Source organism: Pholcus phalangioides, unplaced genomic scaffold, assembly GCF_987345545.1.
Source record: "Pholcus phalangioides strain wild (caught in Gottingen) unplaced genomic scaffold, Ppha-v1.0 ptg000011l_1, whole genome shotgun sequence".
In the NCBI taxonomy this organism is placed as follows: domain Eukaryota; kingdom Metazoa; phylum Arthropoda; class Arachnida; order Araneae; family Pholcidae; genus Pholcus; species Pholcus phalangioides.
The window spans coordinates 32,896,506-32,922,921 of record NW_028301604.1 but is presented as its reverse complement, the minus strand read 5'-3'; the positions used below and the strand labels follow the sequence as shown (position 1 = coordinate 32,922,921).

The window sequence follows — 26,416 nt, the reverse complement described above, 5'->3', positions numbered from 1 at the left end:
CGAGATCGTCATCGCCAATGCGTGAAATTGTCGAGGCGAATCGAGTACCAAGCAAGATATAGTCAAGATGTAACGAGCGTAGCAGCACGTTTATGTGGATTTTTTGCATAATTTACCGGCAAAGTATGAAATCCGGCATTCTATACAATGCTTGGTCGTTTCAGGCAGTGTATGAAATACCGGTTTTATTCTATGTAATTCTTAAGAAAAGAAGGAAAAAAGAAAGTGTGATTTTTTCATTACCAGTTTTGACAACTGATCTGAAGCTCTTCATCTTAAAGCATGTTCATATCAGCCTCTGTTCCTCACCTTTATTAAAAGGGCAGAATCTTGCCCGCTTCTAGCTGTAACTTTTTCTCTTGCTATTGGTCATTCTCGCTAGAGCTCCTAGAAATACCTTTCATAAATCTGAGGATATGGCGTTCACGAAATGCTTATTCTGCTCTGAAGGGCCACCACAAGAGCATTGACTAAGGCGCCTTTTGAAGAAATTAGGCACGGGAACCTATTGTGGACAGACCACTGAATCTATGAAGTAATGGCTAGGATTCAAGCTCCAAGAACATAGACTAAAGATATAATTCTAACTCTGTGTCCAAGAAGTATCGCCTCTTCTTCGGGCGCCTTAGAAATACCACTTGGTTTGAGCTCCTAGATGTACCACTTTGTGTATGGGGGATTTAGCTAGATTCATAGTGCCTAGAAATGCCACGTTACTTCAGGTGTCTTGACAAGAGCTACTAGCTTGTGTATAGGGCAGTATCAAAGACTAGCAAAAGGTGGGAAACAGCTATGAGCTTTTGAGCCCTAAAGAACCCAAGATTTTGGGGCACAAAAGGGGGTTCTGGAAGAGTTTTTCTTAAAGGTGGGTAAATAAAAACCTATAATCTTGGGTCAATAGCGCTCTGACATGTAGAGAATGGGAGAGGAAATTATAGTTTCCTATATTTGTACGATAATATATTGTACTATATTATGGTATACGGTGATAATGCATAATTTTATGTTGAAATGTGACTTTCAGAAACATTGTCTTTTTTCATGGTGTAGTTTCCCTTTTCTATGGATCACTGTTTCATCATTATGCATACACAGCAGTGTGCAGAATCGGAGAAATTATTCCCTGGAAAAAGTTATGGGGGGCCGGTGTGTTTGTTAACTCATGACACGTATATCTCCCCTCCAATTAATCTTCTTTGTGTTTAGTGTTCAGTGTTTCTTAAACTTTAGGCACCCGTGGCTTCCCCCCGACTTCGTCATCATTTATCCGTGACTGCCCAGAATAGCCTGACGCAGGGGGTTCTCGAACTTTTTCCACCAGAGGTGCCCTTTCCCCTATTCAATGCTTACCCGCGAGCTCTGCCAGCGCCCTAGAGCTGTTTGGGGTCATTCAAGTATTACGTCAGCATCGAGGGGGAGGGGCAGGGCCGTCTTAACGCATGGGCCCACCCGTGCACGGCTCGGGGGCCTCAAGAGAAGAGGGGCCTCAAAAAAACGAGAAGTAGTTGAATTTTTCAAGAATTTACCTGATAGGGCATCAGAAAAATAACTTGGCCCGGGGGCCCATGATGTTCTTAAGACGGCCCTGGGCAGGGGTTTCGGATTTGCTGACAAGGGGGAGGGGGGTTTGAAGGTTGCTTACGTCATCAACCACCCCTTTTTGAAGATATAAAATATTCCAAGCTGCTGACGAAGTTTTGCTTACGGGGGGGGGGAGGGGGGTCAGTGTTTCGCTGACTTTTGCTGACAAGAGTGGGGGAAGGGGGTCAAAAATGTCTGAAAATCTGATTAAGTAATACTTGAATGGCCCCTTTAACAAAAAAATCTTTTCGAAAAACCTTTGTCAGGGTCACCGCACCATGGTGCTCCTGACGAAGATTGGAGACGCAACAGGGTATCGCGGTGCACAGTTTGAGAACCCCCTGGCCTAATGTATGAAAACCCACTACAAAGAACTGAAGGAGCATGTATCAATATATCAACGCGTTGGGACGCCCCTCAAGAAAGGGTGGCGATGGGCCCCGACCATACACACTTTGACAATTCTTTTTAAAGGAGAATTCCGGGCGTTATTTGTTTCTTTATTTCCCACAACACATAGGTGGTCTACGCAGGGTCGTCTTACGAGCATCAAGGGGCATTTCTAAGGCTCTCTACCTGTTCAGAAATTCCTGCCTAACAGTTGACTCTCGAAAATTTTAACTGGATCTCATCTTCATGATGTCGCTTTTGCACTTGAGGCACCTGGACCGGGCCTGGAATTGTCCATATATTACGAGGAAAGTTTATAAGTAACTGAAGATAAATGCATATAGTATTTCAGAAAAACAAAAAGTGTGCACGAAACGTTGAGTCTACTCTTAAAAATTATCTAGTGTTTTTCAATTAGTACTTATCCGAGGGCTTATGATACTTTCTAATATGAAGTATGGCGTCGTGAGTTTTGCCAGCACTTACCCGAAGGCCCTCTGGTCAAATTACGAGGGGAAAAATTCAAGAGCTTATTAGTCCAGAGGGTTCTCAAACTGTGCGCCCCAACCTTTGTCGGGGCCACCGCGTTGCATCCCGACGGATTTTCAATGAGATTCTTTGTTAAACTGCTCTGGGGAGCCGCGGGCATGCATTGATTAACGTAACGTGGCACCGCGGATGGAAAAAGTTTGAGAACCCCTGCGCTAGTCTGTACCATTCATCACTCATATATTTTCATTCTCTGATTTGTTCACATCGCATGAATTTATTTCACTAGAAATAAATATACATATACTATATGCACAATGCATTTTTAAGTTTTTCAACTTCGAGCAGAGATCTCCCCTTTAAAACGTATCTCCAAAGGAAGCCGGTGCATAATAAAACATAAAATATTTCAATCAATTCATATACCTGCCACTTTCACTTCGATTCGGAAGATGAGCAGTGGCATTACAAACACGCCTCAGAGATACTTAAATAGATTACGGATACATACGACAATTTCTGGTGCACACTAATTCGTTTGAAGCAGTGGCTCCTAAACCTTTTTGGATTCAAGCCATCCTCTGCTTGTGCTTCTGCAATCTAGTAGTATGTGATAACCAGGGTTGGTAAAAAAACCAAAAACCGGATTTTTTCGGTTTAAACCGGTTTTTGTTTTAAATATATTAACATTAAAAACAATAAAATTTCTGAAAAATCCTTCACACTTCTAATAATTAATTAAAATAAAATGTTTATATTCATGTAATTAACACTATATTCCCATATTAATTAATCAATAAATATTTCTTACATTTTAACAAAAACCAACTTTTGCAATTCAATTATTTTTTGCTTAACTCAATGGATTACTTAGTGTTTGAAAATTCTTTTAATGTTATTATTAATCATATAATATAAAGACTTTTTTTTTCTCCAGTTACTTTCTGTATGCTTAATTAGGAAGATATTTTGCAAAAACTGTATTAAAAATTAGGTGAATATAATGTTTTTAATGAACCATCAACCATAAATAATGCAGATTAATTAGCAATGATTTACGATATACAGGGTGATTATAACTAAGGTTCTGATATCAAAACACTAAAAAAAAGAACGATTGTCAGAATGAATTGAAATTGAAATGAATATTCCTGAAGAAATGGAATTTTATTTGGTAAAGGGAAAAAAATATTTAAAAATGTAAAATTAATGACATCCAACGAGTGGGAAATTTGCTCGCAGAATGGAAACGATAGCCAGTCATGGCAAAATGATAACTTAATTATAGCATATAAATTTCACAATAGGTAATCTTTCACAATTTTCCAAACTTTCTCCGATATCACCTTGAACCCCGTGTGGACTGATGGAGCATCCATCTGGATGCTTCACAAAATGCCTTATTAGAGGTAACTAATTGAAGTGAAAAAGACAAATAAGGTGAGAATGCTGGCCATTCCATACGTGTAATATCCTCAGATTCAAGGCATTCGTTTACGATGTTTCCTCGGTGAGGACGGGCGTTGTTGTTATCCATAAACACAAATTCTGCGCCCATGGCACCCCTAAACAAACGTACATGTTGTTCCAGAATGATGTCCCGATAAATTTGGGCTTTTATGGTTCCGGCTTGAACATGCAGATCTGTTCTGGAACCCAGTATAATTCCACCCCAAACGAGCAATGCTGTACCACCGTAACGGTGTCGTTCAATGATGTTGTCTTGGTGGTAACGGGTACCTGGCGTTCTCCATATGAAAGTCCGACGTGAATCAGACTGCAAGCTAAACCTGGACTCGTCGGAAAACATCACACAAGCCCACTGTGACGATGTCCACATTGCATGTTCTCTACTCCAGGCTAATCGCTGCCGACAGTGAGTTGCCGTGAGCGGAACACATCTGACAGGCCTGCGAGCATATAGACCAATATCTCCCAAACGTCTGTACACGGTTTGCCTTGAAACTGTGGTACCCGTGGCTGCAGATAGCTGACGAGACAGGTCGGATGCTGTGCTCCGTCTGCTTCTTTTGGCAGTTACCGGTCTTCATTCGGCGTTGTAACTCGGGGGAGACCTGGGGGTCTATTACGCTCATGTCGTTATGCTCGCGTTTCGAACGTGTTTGGGGTTTGCGGTGCATTGTGGGATAGATTTACGTCACCATCGCTAAAGGTTGATTTTTCTGACATCGTTACTAGCGATTTTCGTTATCAACATCACTACGGCAACCGTTCGCTAACGAGAACCGGAGACCACTCGTTATGTTCGCGTTACAGAAATAAACATGGCCGCTCGCGCGTACTGTTTTCGATGGTCAGAGCAACGGAGACAAATTTGTTAGAATTGGAAATTCATTCATTATTAATTTCTCAAGTTGTTCATTATAATGAATAATAATTCTCTGAATTACGTTCCTTAATTTATCAACATGATTCAGAGACAGCATTATCGTTTAAAATGTTATCTCTACACATACTGATTGGAAAAAATTATTCATAGCGATAAATCGTTATAAATTATTGTACAAAGATAAATCACTCTACAAAACGGTTTTTTTTTTAATCTTGCATGGAAATGCCTTTATTCTAATCTTAAACTCATCTCAATATAAGAATATTATTTAACTGGTAAATCTCTCTATCGCGATGTTTTCAAGACATTTTGAAATTCGCTCAATATTTTTTTTACATCTCGTTCAAAATCGACGTCAATATATATTTAAACGTCTCCAGACTTTCCCCTTCTTAATTCGTTTAATCACATTGATATTTTGTAATATCAATTAAGTATTACTACTTTCTGTGCAGTACACAGAAGCGTAATGCAGTAAACACCATTACACACACACACTATACTCTGCGCACTATAAAAAATAAAAGTAAATTTTATTAATGAACAAATAAATTTTTTCTAATCCTTGAGTGCATTTTCTGATCGGAGTATAAAAAAGATGTCAACAACAATGTAAATTTGGCGACACTTCATTTTCATGTGTGAAACAAGGAGACCAATTTTCTAATTAATGATGTGAATAAAAGGTTACTTGTTCTTGATTTTGACTAATATCAAGACGGTAGATAAAAATGTGTTAAAAACATGGTAATATATGATGATGATATTTTTGATAGTCGTTTTGGAAATTCATATCATTGAACTTCAATAGAAAATCATTTTTTAAACGTAATAATTTAGAAAATTTCCCCGCGCCAGTATCATGTGCGGCATAGCCTACCTTTTCCTCAAATATTTGATGAAAATAAAAAGAATCCGGATAAATTAAAATTCTTTTGTTATTGGTATTTCGTTACTGAGCAACTACAACAAACTGGAAATTAAAAATGCCTAAATAAAAAATGTGTAGAAATATGCAGGGGGTGTATATGCGGGGATATTTTTTTGTAAATGAAAATATGCATTAAAAAATAGAAAATGTTCATTTCAAAAGCATATCTGCTTTTTTTGCATGGTGATTTTTTTAAATGCATATTTTCTCATTTTTGATTACATGTAACTTTTCATGACTTTTTAGTGTATATTTTGGGTTTTAATGCATATTTTGGCATTTTTGAGTGCATATTTTAGCATTTTAAGTGCATATTTTAGCATTTTAAGTGCACATTTTAGCATTTTAAGTGCACATTTCGGCATTTTTTAGTGCATATAATCCGGGCTCTGGTCATAACTATTCGCTTATGGCACTAAGCGCCTTACAGAACTCTTGTGAACAATTTAACTTCTCAGCCACCATTCCTTATATACCCCCCTCTTACACTCTCGTCATTGTGACGTACTATCGGCACCATCTGGTGGCTTCCTGAAATTTGCATATCATTCTTGCAGATGTGTGTGTGAATTCTACAGGTGAAATTTTTACTTTAGATTTCGATTTTCGTGTGATTCTGAATTATCCTTAATTTATATCCTTATTATATTTATTATCCTAATGCTACATTCTATAGAATGCCTAAGGGCGCGGTAGCCCGGTCGATAAGATGCTCGCCTAAAGTACCGAAGGATGTTTAGAGGTGTCGCGAGTTCGATACCCAGTTCGTCCTTGTCAGAAACAAGGACGTTTCCTGACACAGGGGTACAACAAAAAACGGCGACTTGACCGCAGCAAAAATTGCTACCGCAGGGAGTCCCCCATCGAGGGGTTAGCGCACCAACCTCTCGATGAGTATAAAAAACAAGCCTGCCGTTCGGAATCGGCAATAAATTGTAGGTCCCGGTCTAATTAGCCCTCGTGTGCAGAAAATGACCGTGGGGCGACAAAAAGGATCAAATAGAATGCCTAAACACAATCCAGGCAAAGTATGAAATATCATCTTCCAACAAATCTCTTTGAGCGGTATAAAATATTACATAAAATTAACATTTCATAGAATTTTCGTCATTTCTTCCCGGAAACGTTTCCCTTTCACTCTCGTGATAAAGGATCTGTTGAGGGGCGGTATAAAATATTACAATTTCACAGAATTTTAGCCATTTGTTTCCGGAAACGTCTCCCAGAGGCGGTATAAAATATTACAATTTTATCGAATTAAAATTTCTCAGAATTTTCGTCATTTCTTCCCGGAAACGTTTCCCTTTCACTCTCGTGATAAAGGATCTGTTGAGGGGCGGTATAAAATATTACAATTTCACAGAATTTTAGCCATTTGTTTCCGGAAACGTTTCCCAGAGGCGGTATAAAATATTACAATTTTATCGAATTAAAATTTCTCAGAATTTTCGTCATTTCTTTCCGGAAACGTTTCCCTTTCACTCTCGTGATAAAGGATCTGTTGAGGGGCGGTATAAAATATTACAATTTCACAGAATTTTAGCCATTTGTTTCCGGAAACGTCTCCCAGAGGCGGTATAAAATATTACAATTTTATCGAATTAAAATTTCTCAGAATTTTCGTCATTTCTTCCCGGAAACGTTTCCCTTTCACTCTCGTGATAAAGGATCTGTTGAGGGGCGGTATAAAATATTACAATTTCACAGAATTTTAGCCATTTGTTTCCGGAAACGTTTCCCAGAGGCGGTATAAAATATTACAATTTTATCGAATTAAAATTTCTCAGAATTTTCGTCATTTCTTTCCGGAAACGTTTCGCTCTCGTGAAAAGGGATTTGTTGAGGGGCGGTATAAAATATTACAATTTCATCAAATTAAAATTTCACAGAATTTTGGTCATTTTTTTCCAGAAACGTTTCGCTTTGGCTCTCGTGAAAAGGGATCTATTGAGGGGCGGAATAAGATATTACAATTTATGCGAATTAAAATTTTCCCGGAATTTTCGTCATTTTTTTCAGGAAACGTTTCCCTTTCGCTCTAGTGAAAGGGGATCTGTTGAGGGACGGTATAGATTGAAATTTATACGAATTAAAATTTTCCCGGAATTTTCGTCATTTTTTTCAGAAAACGTTTCCCTTTCGCTCTAGTGATATGGGATCTGTTGAGGGGCGGTATAAAATATTACAATTTCACCGAATTAAAATTTCACAGAATTTTCGTCATTTTTTTTCGGCAACGTTTCGCTTTGGCTCTCGTGAAAAGGGATCTGTTGAGGGGCGGTATAAGATATTACAATTTATACGAATTAAAATTTTCCCGGAATTTTCGTCATTTTTTTCAGGAAACGTTTCCCTTTCGCTCTAGTGAAAGGGGATCTGCTGAGGGGCGGTATAAAATATTACAATTTGATCGAATTAAAATTTCACAGAATTTTCGCCATATTTTTCCGGAAACGTTTCCGAGAGGCGGTATAAAATGTTACAATTTCATCGAATTAAAATTTCACAGAATTTTCGCCATTTTTTTCCAGAAACGTTTCCCTTTCGCTCTCGTGAAAAGGGATTTCTTGAGGGGCGGTATAAAATATTATAATTTCATCGAATTAAAATTTCACCCAATTTTCGTCAGTTTTTTCCGGAACGTTTCGTTTTGGCTCTCGTGGAAAGGGATGTCTTGAGGGGCGGTATAAGATATTAAAATTTCAAGGATTTTCGTCATTTTTTTCTGGAAACGTTTCCGTTTGGCTCTCGTGAAACGGGATCTGTTGAGGGGCGGTATAAAATATTACAATTTCATCGAATTAAAATTTTTCAGGAATTTTCGTCATTTTTCTCCAGGAACGTTTCCCTTTCGCTCTCGTGAAAAGGGATCTGTTGAGGGGCAGTATAAGATATTAAAATGTATACGAATTAAAATTTTCCCGGAATTTTCGTCATTTCTTTCCGGAAACGTTTCGCTTTCGCTCTCGTGAAAAGGGGTTTGTTGAGGGGCGGTATGAAATATTACAATTTCATCGAATTAAAATTTTCCCGGAATTTTCGTCATTTTTTTCCGGCAATGTATCGCTTTGGCTCTCGTGAAAAGGGATCTGTTGAGGGGCGGTATAAAATATTACAATTTCATCAAATTAAAATTTCACAGAATTTTCGTCATTTTTTTCCGGAAACGTTTCTCTTTCGCTCTGGTGAAAGGGAATCTGTTGAGGGGGAGGTATAAAATATTACAATTTCATTTAATGAAAATTTCACAGAATTTTGGTCATTTTTTTCCAGAAACGTTTTGCTTTGGCTCTCGTGAAAAGGGATTTCTTGAGGGCCGCTAAAAAATAATACAATTTCATCGAACCAAATTTCACTCAATTTTCGTTATTGTTTTCAAGCAACGTTCCCCTTTGCTCTCGTGAAAAGGGATCTGTTGAGGGGCGGTATAAAACATTACAATTTCGTCGAATTAAAATTTCACACAATTTTCGTCAGTTTTTCTTGAAACGTTTCGTTTTGGCTCTCGTGAAAAGGGATCTGTTGAGGGGCAGTATAAAATATTACAATTTCATCGAATTAAAATTTCACAGAATTTTCGCCATTTTTCTCCGGAAACGTTTCCCTTTGGCTCTCGTGAAAAGGGATTTCTTGAAGGGCGGTATAAAATATTACAATTTCAACGAATATAAATTTCTCAGAATTTTCGTCATTTTTTTCCGGCAGCGTTTCGCTTTGGCTCTCGTGAAAAGGGATCTGTTGAGGGGCAGTATAAAACATTACAATTTCATCGAATTAAAATTTCACAGAATTGTCACCATTTTTTCCCGGAAACGTTTCCCTTTCGCTCTGGTGAAATGGGATCTGGTGAGGGGCGGTATAAAATATAACAATTTCATCGAATTAAAATTTCACAAAAGTTACGCCATTTTTTTCCGGGAACGTTTCCCAGAGGCGGTATAAAATATTACAATTTCATCGAATTAAAATTTCACAGAATTTTCATCATTTTCTTCCGGAAATGTTTCTCTTTCGCTCTGGTGAAAGGGGATATGTTGAGGGGAGATATCAAATATTACAATTTCATCGAATTAAAATTTCACAGAACTTTCGCCATTTTTTTCAAGAAACGTTTCACTTTGGCTCTCGTGAAAATATATCTGTTGAGGAGCGGTAGAAATCATTACAATTTATACGAATTAAAATTTCACAGAATTGTCGTCAGTTTATTCCGGAAACGTTTCATAGATTCGGTATAAAATATTACAATTTCATCGAATTAAATGTAACGGAATATCCGTCATTTTTTTCCAGAAACGTTTCCCTTTGTCTCTCTTGAAAATGGATCTGTTGAGGGGCGGTATAAAATATTACAATATCATGGAATTAAAATTTTCCCGCAATTTTCGTCATTTTTTTCCGGAAACGTTTCCCTTTGTCTCTCTTGAAAATGGATCTGTTCAGGGGAGGTATAAAATATTACAATATCATGGAATTAAAATTTTCCCGCAATTTTCGTCATTTTTTTCCGGAAACGTTTCCCTTTCGCTCTAGTGACACGGGATCTCTTGGGGGGCGGTGTAAAATATTGCAATTTCATCGAATTAAAATTTCACAGAATTTTCGTGATTTTTTTCCGGAAACGTTTCCGTTTGGCTCTCGTAGAAAGGGATCTGTTGAAAGGCGGTATAAAATATTACAACTTCATCGAATTAAAATTTCAGAGAATTTTCGCCATTTTTTTCCGGCAACGTTTCACTTTGGCTCTCGTGAAAAGGGATCTGTTGACGGGCGGTATAAAACATTACAATTTCGTCGAATTAAAATTTCACAGAATTTTCATCAGTTTTTTCCAGAAACGTTTCACTTTGGCTCTCGTGAAAAGGGATCTGTTGAGGGGCGGTATAAAATATTACAATTTCATCGAATTAAAATTTCACAGAATTTTCGCCATTTTTTTCCGGAAACGTTTTTTTTGTCTCTCTGGTGAAAGGGTATCTGAGGAGAAGAGGTATAAAATATTACAATTTCATCAAATTAAAATTTCTTAGAACTTGTCATTTTTTTCCGTGAACGTCTCCCTTTCGCTTTTGAGAAAGGGGATCTGTTGAGAGGCGGAATAAAATATTACTATTTCATCAAATTAAAATTTCACAGAATTTTCGCCATTTTTTTCCGGAAACGTTTCCCTTTCGCTCTAGTGAAACGGGATCTCTTGGGGGGCGGTATAAAATATTACAATTTCATCGAATTAAAATTTCACACAATTTTCGTAATTTTTTTCGGAAACGTATCCGTTTGGCTCTCGTAAAAAGGGATCTGTTGAGGGTCGGTATAAAATATTACAATTTCATCGAATTAAAATTTGACAGAATTTTCGCCATTTTCTTCCGGAAACGTTTCCCAGAGGCGGTATAAAATATTACAATGTCATCGAATTAAAATTTTTCCGCAATTTTCGTCATTTTTTTCCGGAAACGTTTCCCTTTGGCTCTCGTGAAAAGAGGATCTCTTGGGGGCGGTATAAAATATTACAATTTCATGGAATTAAAATTTTCCCGGAATTTTCGTCATTTTTTTCAGGAAACGTTTCCTAGAGGCGGTATAAAATATTACAATTTCATCGAATTAAAATTTCACAGAATTTTCGTCCTTTTTTTCCGGAAACGTTTCCCTTTCGCTCTCGTTAAAAAGGATCTGTTGAAGGGCAGTATAAACTATTACTATTTCATCGAATTAAAATTTCACAGAATTTTCGTCATTTTTTTCCAGAAACGTTTCCCTTTTGCTCTCGTGAAAATGGATCTGTTGCGGGGCGGTATAAAATATTACAATTTCGTCGCATTAAAATTTCACAGAATTTTTGTCATTTTTTCCCAGAAACTTTTCCCCTTTCGCTCTCGAAAAAAGGATCTGTTGAGGGGCGGTATAAAATATTACAATTTCATCGAATTAAAATTTCGCAGAATTTTCGTCATTTTTTCCCGGAAACGTTTCCCTTTCGCTCTCGTGAAAAAGGATCTGTTGAGGGGCGGTATAAAATATTACAATTTCGTCGCATTAAAATTTCAAAGAATTTTCGTCATTTATTCCCGGAAACGTTTTCCTTTCGCTCTCGTGAAAAAGGATCTGTTGAGGGGCGGTATAAAACATTACAATTTCGTCGAAATAAAATTTCACAGAATTTTCGTCAGTTTTTTCCGGAAACGTTTCGTTTTGGCTCTCGTGGAAAGGGCTCTGTTGAGGGGCGGTATAAAATATTACAATTTCATCGAATTAAAATTTTACAGAATTTTCGCCATTTTTTTCCGGAAACGTTTCCCAGAGGCAGTACAAAATATTACAATTTCATCGAATTAAAATGTCACAGAATTTTCGTGATTTTTTTCCAGAAACGTTTCCCTTTCGCTCTCGTGAAAGGGGATCTGTTGAGGGGCGGTGTAAAATATTACAATTTCATCGAAATAAAATTTCACAGAATTTTCGCCATTTTTTTCCGGAATTGTTTCCCAGAGGCGGTATAACATATTACAATTTCATCGAAATAAAATTTTCCAGGAATTTTCGTCATTTTTTTCTGGAGACGTTTCCCTTTGGCTCTATTGAAAGAGGATCTAATGAGGGGCGGTATAAAATATTAAATTTCATTGAATTAAAATTCCACAGAATTTTCGTCATTTTTTTCTGGAGACGTTTCCCTTTGGCTCTCGTGAAAAGGGATCTCTTGAGTTGCGGTATAAAATATTACAATTTCATCGAATTAAAATTTCACAGAATTTTCATCATTTTTTTCCGGAAACGTTTCGCTTTGGCTCTCGTGAGAAGGGATCCCTTGAGAAGCGGTGTCGTCAAATTAAAATTTCACACAATTTTTTCTATTTTTCCCGGAATCTTTAACCTCTGGCTCTCTGGAGAAGGGATCTGTTTAGGGGCGGCATAAAATATTCAATTTATACGATTACAATTTAATATAATTTTTCCTAATTTTTTTCTGTAAACTTTTGCTTTGGCTTTCATGACAACGGATCTGTGGATGGACGATGTAAAATGTCATATTTTCGTCAAATCCAAGTGAATTCATCATATAAATCACAACTGAATTTAAGCGGGTAATTTCCTTTTGGAAATTCAAAGCGGATACAGACAACAACATTTTATCGCTTTCGGACGCTTTTTGTGGAATGCCTTTCGTATGTTACTGTAAACAAAACGGCATACATCGGTATTTACGCATAATCGAAGGATTTATATGGGTTACTATGCATAATCACCGGATTTATATCGGTTACTATGCATAATCACCGGATTTATATCGGTTAGTATGCGTAATCACCGGATTTATATCGGTTACTATGCATAATCACCGGATTTATATCGGTTAGTATGCGTAATCACCGGATTTATATCGGTTACTATGCATAATCACCGATCAAAACGGAAGAAATTATTTTGCATAAAAACGCGGCGATTATGCATAATCACCAGATTCATCACAATCACTGTATTTTATACATGACATCAACTTGTAAATGTTGTCAAAATTAGTGCTCAATGATAACAATTCGGAAAATTGCCCCGCGATGTACAAAGTTTTGGAACCAATTTTGTATATCTTTGGTCCCTCCATACGAAATGAAAGTGGTCCCCCATCGAATGAAATTTCTGGCTACCGGCCTGATGAGACACATAACGTCAATTATTTCACCACTGACTTCCCCCCCCCCCCCAAAGCTGAGGAAAATGATTTCATTGCTATCCAAAGAATTCACGTAATTTTGGTAGATTGTAAAAACCGTGTCGCTAAGTTTTATTGCACATTTAGGCTGACCAAATTTGTTCGAGAAAAATACCGGAACTCAGGATTTCAAATACGGGTAAAATACGGGACATCGCCAATCATCGCCATAAATGACGCCAAATGTAAGCAAAGTTGCCAACTTTTGCAGAAATCATTTAAAAAACGCCAATGGCAGGAAACGAAGCATTACTCTGAATTGCAGTGGATAAAAATGGATTCCATGAAGTACATTTAAAATAACGAAATAAAACGTTTTGAAGGGGCAAACAATTAAATCAACGTTTAGTATTTGTCATCTTGCAGTGGAGTAGTTTGGGAGCTAGCGTTTTACCGTGGAAGTGTTGGTTCGAACCCCGATTCGGGCATGGATGTTTATTAACATTAACAAATTCCCTGGACAGATCATACAGGATCTCTTGAACATATTTGAGGAGCACTTTATCAAGAAAGTAAAAAAAAACATGACATATGTGAGGTGAATAGTCTTATTCATAGTTTTGTCACACCCTAATATTGATTCATGGCACAATGACAGCCCAGCGGTACGTCCATAACATCCTTCAGCCACATGTGTTGCCACTCATGGCAGGGCTCCCAGGAGCCATTTTTCAACAAGACAATGCTAGGCCACACACAGCAAGGATGTCACAAGACTGTCTCCGCCACATTACCACCCTTTCCTGGCCTGCTCTATCCCCAGATTTGTCACCAATCGAGCATATCTGGGATCATTTGGGACGGCAAGTTGGACACCCTGCGAGGTTGGTCGAACTAGAGGCGCATTTACAGCAACTGTGGAACGAAATTATACACCACTAAGAATGGAAGTCGTCGCTGGCCAATGCATGCTTTCGGAAAAAAATTACGAAAATTCTGTAAAATTTGAATTTGTGAAACTGGCGAAATTGTAATATTTTATACCGCCCCTCAACAGATCCCTTTTCACGAAAGCCAAAGGGAAACGTTTCCGGGAAAAAATGACGAAAATTCTGTGAAATTTTAATTCGATGAAATTGTAATATTTTATACCGTCCTGTTAATCTATTAAAATCTAAAATCAGAAATCTATTAAAATTTATAATTCAACAAGAATCTCTTATTTTGTTAGGCGCATTTGGCATCCTGCGGCTTATATAATTAAAATTTTGTCAGTGGATGTTGTGGAAGAAGTTATTTCATACTTTGCTTGGATTGTGTAGGCAAAGTATAGAATAATAGTAGGCAAAGTATAGAGTATAGCGCTAGGCATAGTATAGAATAAAACCGGGATTTCATACTTTGCCTGAAACGACCAGGCATTGTATAGAATGCCTAGGCATATGTGTTACCGGCAAAGTATGAAATCCAAGCATTGTATAGAATGCCTAGGCATTCATTCTGTGTATCTTCCTATTCTCTGGATTTCATACTTTGCCGGTAACACATATGCCAGCACCTATAATAAAATTGGTAATTTAATTAAAAATTCAATAAAATTCTCTAGTAAGGAAAATCGTAAATTCATCAATGATTCGTCAACGATCATCGCAAACGGCAGCACGCATCTCGTGAGACGTATCTACAAATACCATGGACTTTATTTGAAGTAATCGCACATCGACTCATCATCTCAACATTGCAGCTTGTCCGAACATTTGTTAATTTCGATCCAAACCAACCGTATGTGGACCGACGTTCTCACCTTCTTAATCATCCAGTTAATCAGAGCCAAGAGTAATATTAATAACCATCATGATAAGTTTTAGTTGAATCTTGTCTAAATCAATTCTAGAATGAATGTAGAAATTTCATGCATTTATTTTATTTGTCGTGTGGAAGCATTTGTTCTATTAGAATCTTCTAGGCACAAAGTTAAAATAAATATAGCCTTTTTTTAATCTTTTAACCCTAGCGATTTCTGGCCAATTCCTTGCATTTTTGTTCATTGTCACTCCTTCCTCTTTCCCCTGTTTTTCAGATTCATTTGCACCCAGGTAATGTTTCATCAATTAATTGTCATACGAACTTTTAATACTTCATCACAAGACCAGTTGTAAGATTACAATTTTTTCAAGTGTGGGAGGGGTTACAGTTTCATTGATGGAGAATTTTATTATGATTTAGGTGACCATATGTACTTGAGAAAAATAAGGGAAATTTGGCGCGTGAATACGGGGAAATACGGGACATTGTTAATTGTCACCAAACCATCCCCAAATTTCGGCGAAATTGACAATTATGGCACAAAACTAACGAAAAGTTTCTAAAATACCAGAAATATCTGTCTTCAATCCCAAGTTTGAAAAAATAGTTGTACATTTTTAATGAAAATAACAAATGTAAGCATTCAAGTAAACTCTGTTTAAAAAACGGACATTTCTGCAAAAAAAGTCGGGACGGCCAAAAAAAACAGAAAAAACCTGGTCTGTCCCGGGAAATACGGGACGTATTGTCACTTTAATTATGACAGTGATAGGGCGGTATGCACTGACAGGGTTTAAAATTTTTTTATAAGCGATCGACACGGATTGGTTCAATTCAGGTTTTTTTAACCAATCCGTGTCGATCTCCTATCTAAAAATTGTGACTATAATCATGTCGGTTATATTCTATTTTTGTTTAAAAATGCTGGGGTCTATTACGCTGCAGTAGGCTGACCATATTTGCTCGAGAAAAATACGGAAAATTGAGCTTCGACATACCGGAAAATACGGGATATTGTCGATTATCGCCAAAAATGACGCCTAAAGTAGGAAAATTCGCCGACTCATGCTAAAATTACAGGAAAGTCACTAATCGCGGGAAATGATGTTCCACTTCAAATTGCAGTGAATTAAAAAAAAACATGACAAATGTGTTTGAGATGAATATTCTTGTTTGTTGTAATTATCGTAATGTAATTTCTGAGTTGGAAAGATGATTTCAATCATTGATTTGAAGAATAAAAAGTCAAGTTGGCTCCGTTGGAAATACGTAAAACACGGGGACATTTTTGCAAAAAAAAACAGAAAAACCGGGACTCTCCCGGGAAATACGGAACGTATGGTCACCTTACGCTGCAGTACTTATACAACGAAGTCGTTAGTTACGTCAAGCCCTTAGCGGAAATTCTCAACGACATGTCTAAGGCCGGTATTACACTATAAAAGTTTTGTAAAAGTGCTTTTATAAAATTTGAAAAATATAGCCAATAAACTGATTTGTTGCATTTGCTCGAATGTAACCTATAAGCTTTATCGGTTGGATTTTTTAAGTTTTATGAAAGGAATGTAATCAAACTTTTATAGTGTAATATCGGCCTAACGCAAATATTAAAGAACATCGTTAAAGCGAGGTTTTCCTAGGCGCAGGTTTCTACAGCGCGTGCAGCGTGAAAATGCTGATTGGTTAAAAATCCTGGTTTTCAGGTTTTTAACCAATCATGCTGCACACGGCGCAGAAATTCTACTCTAAAGTCGGATACACACTACAATGACGTGGCGTGTAACCACGTGACGTCAGATGGCGCGGGATCATATCAGACATTATACAGTGCGCAGACTGGTGTGATGCATTAAGACCGAAACACACTACAATGTCGAATTTGTGAAATCTCATTCGTGGAAATTCTGTGAAGTACAAATTATGGGACGTGGAATTCCTACGTCACAGGATTTCCACGAATCTGAATTCACAACGTCTCTGACATGACGTGCAACTTTATTGCGCTAGGCGTTTGTGCTTTCCAAGCGTGGCCCATCTCAGATATTCTGTCGGCTGCATTCTTCAATCTGTGCTCTTCGGCCTAGAATCGTACTTTGGACGCCATTTTGCACTCTAAAAAGGGGAAACGGTGAAATTTTAAACAAACTCAAAGACGAATCTTGTCCATTTCTTTGGGGGGGGGGGGAAGGAAGCTGATTTCCGTCCTTGTTTTGGTCGATTTAATGATATTTATTGGTCGTTATGTTGCAGCGTTTCTCAGCCTTTTTGATATCACCGACCTCTTGTGTTGAAGTTCAATTTCGAGATGCAAGCCCCAAATAAAATTCAAAATCATAGACACTGGAAGGTGGGGACTGTAACTATATGAGACCTCCTCAAATAAATTTTATGAGGAGGCTGGGCCTCCCTTTCCCCTCCCCCCCCCAAATAATTAATTAATGTACAATGCAATGGATTATTTCGCCTCTTTCGCGTATGGTGTATATACATACAGGAAGAAAAATGATTTTCATCTCCCGTCAATGTTTTCTACATGTCGGCGCCTCTGTCTAAAATGTCAGACCCGCCATTTGGGGGGTGAGGGGGGCCGTTGCCCCCCCCCGGCTTTTGAAAATACACTAAAAATGGTATATATATATATATATATATACAAATATATATGTAATTATAAATGCATTGAGTGCATGTTCCTTGCCCCCCCCCCCGGAGAAATTTTGCCCCTCCCTGGAAAAAGTTGAAATGACGGCCCTGCGCAAAATGTATTGTTTTTGATAATTTGCATATAAAAAAAATAATTCCCTAGTGCAGATGGGGAATTTTATAAATATGAAAAAAAATTCCAAATGAGTTATGTCTGATGAATATAGTCGGACCCCGATATAATAAGAAATTTGAAGATCGTGCCCCGATATAATGATAATAAATTTTACTATCGTACTCCAATATATTGATACATGTATGAATTATTATGTATATTATATACATAATACGTTTTATCATGTTTTATCGCATGGTGGGGCGCGGTAGCCCGGTCGATAAGATGCTCGCCTAAAGTACCAAAGGATGTTTAGAGGTGTCACGAGTTCGATACCCGGTTCATCGTTGTCAGAAAACTTCCCTGACACAGGGGTACAAAAAAAAACGGCGATTTGACCGCAGCAAAAAATTGCTACCGCAGGGAGTCCCCCATCGAGGGGTTAGCGCACCAACCTCTCGATAAGTATAAAAAAAAAATAAACATGCCGTTCGGAATCGACAATAAATTGTAGGTCCCGGTCTAATTAGCCCTCGTGTGCAGAAAATGACCGTGGTGCGACAAAAATGATCAAATTATCGCATGGTTATTATGCATAATCGCCAGTAAAAGCTACAATTTTTTATTAGTTATTAAATTAACCAATGATGCTTGGGTACTATGCATAATCACCGGTAATAGTGATATAAATTTAGGACAATTTATCAAACTCACCAAGACGATTAGTAAGTACATAATAATCAGTTATTATGTATAATAACCGCATATATCAAATTTACCGTAACGTAGCCTATATGTTTATTTATCTCATATTCAAATACACTTGTTAAATTTTAAAATTTCAAAGACTAAATCAATAATTTGTTTACTGACCGGAATCTTTGATTTCTGTATTCTCAGTGGGTAGGGTCATAGAGCACAGAATTTGACCGAACGTGTTCGATCAGTTGCTCTTCCATCATCAATACACGAGCAAAAAACAAATTAAATGAAAACACGAAAAAAATTAAATAAATCAAAACGCGAACAAAAACAAAATTGATCAAAACACAAACGAAGCAAAGAGAACGAGAAAAACAAATATGGCTCTTCACATGCCATCACACGACTGACGAAAATCTGAACGATTTGATTTTTTTGTGACACGTAATAAGGCGTGTTACGTCGGATTTCATCATCCGACACATTCCCACGTCGCGTCAGCACAGTGTGAACGTAACTACAGAAGGCTCATAGGTGTAATTTATATCGCACGCATTTCTACGTGGTCCCACGTCACGTCAGAGTACTGTGCATGGATTTTTGCGTGTTATGTCAGATTACATCATCACAAACTTTACCACGTTGCGTCAGCGCAGTGTGAACGTACCTACAGAAGACTCATTGGTGGAACTTTATATCACACGCATTAACGTGTGGTAACACGCCACGTCAGTGTAGTGTGTATCCAAATTTAACAAAACCCGGCTTTATGCGTCTTTTTTTCTTGATCCCTTGTGCTGACGCGTAAGTGAGAGATCACTGCGCATTTTATGTTTCAAAAACTTGATTTTGCTCATAACCCGTCGTCTTGTGTGCGGTGCCCCTTCCAGTGCCGTCTTAACGCATCAGTCCCTCAAAAGAAGAGGGGGTCTCAGAAAAATTACTTGGCCCGGGAACCTGGCCCCTTTTTCTAGACCAGTGGCTCTCAACATTTTTTTGTTCATTGCCCCCTTTCAACCATTCCTGTGGCCCCCTTGCGAACATGAATAATTTTCTACTCCTCCCCCCCCCCCGTTTTCCCATTAGAAGATAGTCATTCAAAAATTATCTGAAGTATAAATATGTTTGAATTTAATTTGATTAATTTTTAATTTATGAAAATAACGAAAAAGCGAAATAAACATAATAGAATACAGTAAAAAAAATAGAATTAAATTATTTATAATCAAGCTAAACTCTGCGCTTGAAGACGGCACAATGTCACCAAGTTACTGTACTGGATGAAATTTGTATTATTTCCAAATTAGTTTTTTTTTGTGTAAATGATTATGGTTTCATTGAGAAATGTCAGTTGTAGCTTCCAAAATATGCTTTCTTATGATGATAAAAATCGCAAAAAGTGGTAGCAAGCAGTTTTATTAATTTTATTCTTTTCATGCGGATAAAAGTAGTAATGAGGGAGTAGCCACACACAAATGAATCACAATTGAAAAGTTCAACCTTCCACATCGTTTTCAACAATAACACATGTATCAAGGATATAGGTTCATGTTGTAGCCCTACTATGAATTTTAAAAAATGAACTAAAATACGTGTGAAAATTTTTTAAATATTTCTTTGAACCATTCATTCCAGAGAAATCATGTATGCAGTGACAAAACTGTACATATGAACATGATAATGATTCATTATCAGGATTTCAAGCCCATCGGAAAATATAAATAATCAGATTTTAAAATAAGAAAATTATCAGTTTGTTGACTTCAATTTCGATACGGTGAAAATCTGATATTTCGTTGGATGACAAGCTACCTTCAAGTGGCTTTTTGGTTCATAATGTGGCCGCTCTCTCGCAGGCGAACGAAGCAACGTGTGAGTTGGCTTAAACGCAACACAATATTTCACATAACAGTCCGTACTATATTTAATATACAGGGTGCTTAGGTAACGGGGCATATGGCATTTTACTGGCGAACCATTGGTCCTAGAGGCATACTTCCAGTTTGAAAAAGGACCCGAATAATGTATAGTACTCAGATATTTGATTCATGTTGCCAGGGTTGTTCCCCAGTCTACAACAAAAAATTCAACGTTTCTAAGTGCAATATTCACTGAGATATTCAAAGAAAGTTGGAAAAAAACAACATTAAATACGGGGAAACAATTTTACCTGCATTTAATGCTGTTTTTCCCAAATTTGATCAATTTTTCGAATTCGCATATCTCGGTGAATATTGCACTTAGAAACGTGAAATTACTTTGGTTGGCATCGGTAACAACAACTTCTTAATTTGGTTGTTTGGCACACGGGGACAGTATAAAAAGTATTTATTTCATTTTATAACTATACGACCCCATACAACAGGAATGACATATCTGAGTTGGACACGTGATTTGGATACTTTTTCTAGTTGGGCATGTCTCTTAGACTAACGGCTCGCCACTAAAGTGCCGTACGCCCTGTTACCCATGCAGTCTGCATATACACGTAAAAAATATTTTGAGACGACATACAGTCAACTCTCGTTTTAACGAATACCGTTATAACGGAAAAAATATAATTTTAACGAAAACTTTTCTAATCCCCCAGATAAGTTTACATAGGAACAATTTAAAAATCTGGAATTCCTTTGTAATGAAATTTCGTTATTATGAAATTATTTCTCCGGTATCTTGGAGTTCATTATAATGGGGTTTGACCCCCAAAAAAATCTGACATTTTTGCACTAAAGTAATTATGCGGGGATCCGGGTTCGAACCCCACAGTGGTGGTCGGCTGAAGTTGGTTTTCTGTGGTTCCCAACTTCAAGGCGCGAATGCGAGCCGATCTCCCCATTAAAAAGTCTCGCCACAGAGAGCAACAGGCCTACAACGTTATAAATATTCAATCATTACACTTCACTCACAATTTGAAGTATAGATGGCAGCACTGAAATATCATACACAACACTAGCTACACACTCAGACTGTTAGGTGCACTCACTTTGTTCCAGACTCTACCACGAAGCTGGGCTGGAAGAGATCTCGGCAACGGGAAAAATCCGGCGGCAGAGACCCTGGCGTTCATTCATTCATTCATTGCACTAAAGTAATGACCTTCGGTAATTTGATCTGAAAACAGTCCTTTTTATAATGATTATGTCCTTTTTACTTTTATAAATTTAGAAAGGAAACAAAGGGAGGAAAGGGTGGGGAGAAAAAAAAGAAAAATGACCAAGAGGGGCTCGGTTGCACGTAAATGCCTCGAAATTCCACTTGTGCGCAAGGGGATTCGCGCCTCACTCTCGGTTCTATGACAAAATTTCACATTTATGAGACGTTTGACCACGGTCACGATTAATCTCTATGTATATAGCTTTCAATATTAAAATATTTCATTTATACGAAGAATATTTGAATTCAATTATTTGACATTTTAATTTTGATTCGAACCCCAAATCTTTGGCATTTAGACATCATTTCCAACTATCAAATTCGCGCAGTTTTTGCAGATTGTGAAAACACGTCGCTGAATTGGTTTTGCATGCATATTATCAGTACTAAAAACCATAAATTTTAGGTTGACAGATACAAAGAGACGCATTGAGCCGGTTATGGACATTTCAAAGGGAAGACTTACGTGAGAATTTCTTGCACTTTTTTTAGAAATCAGCAGATGCAGCGAGTCTCTAATAAACGGATTTAAATTGCTTTAAATATGGTTATACACCCTTTTAGAATTTTTTTTCTAATGTCCACAACATTGTTCTTGCAGGATAGGAAAATTGCATTGAAATTATTTGGGATGTTGCAGGCCAGTAGTATAGGCCAGCAGCAGGCTCAAGTAGTAGGGCAGTTGCATTACAGTATCGATTAAAAAAACTTTAAAGATGTGGTGTCAATCTTAGAGGAAGTCCCAATACATTATCTGCTTGGATTGCTTATACCTTATAGAAACCCATCAGAAACCAAATGACGTTAAGACCGTCTTAAATATGTTTAAAATTACGTTTTTCCTGTTAAATTGAAAGGAATGGCATATGAACACTTGCGCTATAAACAATAGTAATTTTATGCAATTACAGACAGTTTCTTAAGTTATACAGCAATATAGTTCTAAAAAATGAAATTGGTATTTTTTCTTATATATTATTTGGTCTCTTGGAGTTAGTTATAACTGAATTCGACTTTATTTCTTTTCCGCATAGGCAATAGATTGGCACCCCCCTCAAAATTCATAAAAAAATACCCCAAAGCAATCATTATTTATTCGATTTTTATAAATATATTCCCCATCAGACCACTCAGTGGCGACTGAAGATAGCTTTGTACTAAACTATATGACTATCCGTCTGTAATTGCATAAAAACGATGGGGTTTTTTACAAGCTTTCATTTTTCACCCATCTACTTCTTGGATTACTTTACTACCAGCACTCAAAAGAATGTCAATTAATGATCAACAAATCTTTGTCTGCTTTCTTTATGACAGCCCTCTTTGAATTAAATGTCTTGGAAAACACACAATTTTCTGTCTTTATAGTTACTCCATTTTGCTTAAACCTCTTCTATAGTTTGTGTCAAGGCCTACCGTCAGCCCCAAGTCGTAAAACCACCAAGATTACATGAACCACTTTTTTTATTTCCTTCCTCATGTTGATGTTACTTGAATAGGGGAAAAATGGCGAAAAAGATATCCTATGCATTTTATTTGCAATTAAATTTTTTTAGTTTTTTGAGTGACTAAAAAATGTAATTTCATAAACTTCTTCGTGGCCCCCGTATCAGCAGCCGTGGCTCCCCTTTTGCGAGATTTTCATCCGTGGCCCCCCTGGAATATCCTAGGGCCACCGGTTGAGAACCACTGCTCTAGACGACCAAAAATCAAAGATGTATTTAAATCGAGAGGCTGTCCATACTTTCATGACGACGACCATGCTTTCTGTGTTATGACCCTTGTACAGTATGAATTTTGAAAAATCCCTCGTTAGTGAGTTTTTACATTACAAAATAAAACTACCGACCGAATTTCATATTTAGACCTTCAGCGATAACTTTTGAGCCCCCTCATGACCATTTTAGGTGTCGGGAAAAATTTTGGGAAATTCCTTCTTAGTGAGTCATTACGTCAAAGAATGAAATAAAACTACTGACCAAACTTGATAAATACAGCTCTAGCCGTTTTGGTTCGGCGATGATGAACCAGTCAGTGAGTCGATTAGTCAGGATGTTATATATATATATAGATATATCATTAGTTGTTAGTTTCTCCATGGGTATTGATTTTATTTTGTGCTGCTGAATATATTTATATAGTATTTAACTAACCATATCGTTATTGGCATTTTTTTCAGCCACCTGGCTTGGCAGTTTTCACCGAGACATTTTTATTATTTAAAGCATTTTTATCAGATGTTAAATTGGACTGTGTTCAGCGACGCCGGAAGTCAAAAATGATTGTTGTTGCTCGCTGCGTCCAACTAACAGCGGGTTTCGATATACGGTCAGACCATGCGTCCCGCTTTTAACAAAATTGTCCCGTTTTTTTACTTTTTCGTCAAATTGTCCGTCTCCTGAACTATGACTTTTTCCCTTTCGCTAATTCTTATTTCAGTGTAGGAATGTGATAGATAATTTTATCTATTCTTCTTCCAGAAGTTACCTAAAAGCTGAGGATTTCCCCGCAACCAAAAAGTAGTTTCACATTTATTTCGCCATTCCTGGCTCAGATATCTTTGAGGTTCCAAAGAAAATTAGAGTTCCCCGTCTGAATGATTTATTCGTGGAACACACACATTAAAGCAGGACACCTAGGCTGGGATCTTGGCTATGATCTGGGATCATATATGCCATTCACGTTGCAAGGGGATGTGTAGTTTCCAAAATAAAAACGTTAACTTTTTATACAGTCCACGTGTGCTCAAGAACCCAATTATAAAATTGTTGTCGTATTTCCACCCATGGATGACACGAAGGCGGAACGACTTTCAAAGATAGTCCGATGGATAAAAGACAACGAGGAGATGATGATTCCAAATGATTAAGAGCGGTATTCACAGTGCAGTGGATCAAACCAGTGATTCCCAACGTGGGCGCTAACGCCCCCTTGGGGGTGATGGAAAGTTCCGGGGGCGGTAGAAGCTACGGGTATAACATAGGATCCTATGGGTTCGATTGCATTGGGGGCGATGAGAGAAAAAAAATTTCTGAAGAAGGGGGCGATGGGACAAAAAGGTTGGGAAACTATGGTCTAAACCAGTGTTTCTTAACCTTTTTTTGCCCGTGGACCCCTTTGAACCATATTTTTTCTCGTGGCTCCCAGTCTTCGACCCTCATCTAGAAGCAAGATCCTTTATACGTATTGAATTGATTTTTTCAGTGAATTCATACTGAACGAATTTTGCAAATAACATTGGCCTCCAGACCACTGGCCTAGAATTTATTGAGCTCTCCGCTAGGCCGAGTTCTATTCAGGGCCGTCTCATCATCAGCCCCTTAGGCAAAGTGATGCTATGGTAGTCCCATACTTAGCTGGAAATAAACAGCCTACGTATTTCCTGCTTATTGTTAAAATTTATTGTACTATACAAAATATGACATGAGGCCCCAGGCCATGACACCTCACAAGAGGGGGGCTGATAGAGCTGTAGCCCGGGAACTGATATGGTTTTCATCATTTTTGTTTTTCACATATAAATTTAATAGAGACGAGGGGCCTGTGAAAAACCCCATCCTAGCGAACCTGCTGCAAAATGTAGGCGGTGAGGCCCGGGTGGGTCCATGCCCTAAGACGGTCCTGGTTTTATGGGTGGTTTTGTGTTTGATTCTGTAATGTATAGTCACTAATATAAAAGCTTTATTTCTTCACACCTTAATTTTTCTTCTCAGCCCCCTAAATCACCTGTCATGGACCCTTTCTCCATTTTCTTCTGTGGCCCACTTGAAGTATCCCAGTACCACTAGGGGGCCATGTGCCCCCGGTTGAGAACCACTGGTCTAAACCATAGTTTTCCGTAGCTTGTCCCATCGCCCCCTTCTTCAGAAATTTTTTCTTCCACCGTCCCCCAACGCAATCCAACCCATAGGATCCTATGCTATACCCGTAGCTTCTACCGCCCCTTGGAACATTCTATCGCCCCGCAGGGGTCGTTAACGCCCACGTTGGGAATCACTGGTCTAAACCCTATTTGGGGTTAAAATGAAATTTTGTATTCTCTCTCGCTCACCGTCCTAGGATTAAGCGATCCGTAGTTCTGCTGGCGATGTTCGGTTGGCTATGGTGGGCGATAAAATTCCTTGATGCTGATTGGATTGTTAGATGAAGTAAACGACTCAACTATGAAATTGCATTGTTTACCTTTTGGAATTTTCGTGTTTTTTTCATTGAAAAAACAGAGGTCACCATACCCAATTTTTTTTCCAAATGGCATACAGTATACATATATATAATATGAACATAATAGAGTAATTATTATTCAATAAATCGCTTTAAAGCGATCTTTGGGTATCGCAGCCAACACATTCAATCGATAAATTTCCTTATTTATTGGTAGCTGAAAAAAATTAAATTAATAATGGGCTATGGTCTCACAGTGATTATATAAATTTAATAAGATTTTTTTAAGAAATTCTATTGAAAGTTGATGTTTTAAGTCCATTTTAATTTGAATTACGGAAATAAAAAACTCGAATTTTCGATGCTGCATCAAATATTTTAAGAGAGAATGAATATCATAAAAATTTTTCAATTAAAGTAGATCCCGCTTAGTACGAATTA

The 26,416-nt window shown here is 37.6% G+C and overlaps 1 protein-coding gene across 6 annotated transcripts in view; it reads right to left on the bottom strand.

Moving 5' to 3' along the window:
• The window catches only part of Pde1c (Phosphodiesterase 1c), a 923,665-nt gene that overhangs the window by 365,585 nt on the left and 531,664 nt on the right, over nt 1–26,416 (bottom strand). The gene's annotated exons all lie outside the window — the stretch shown is intronic.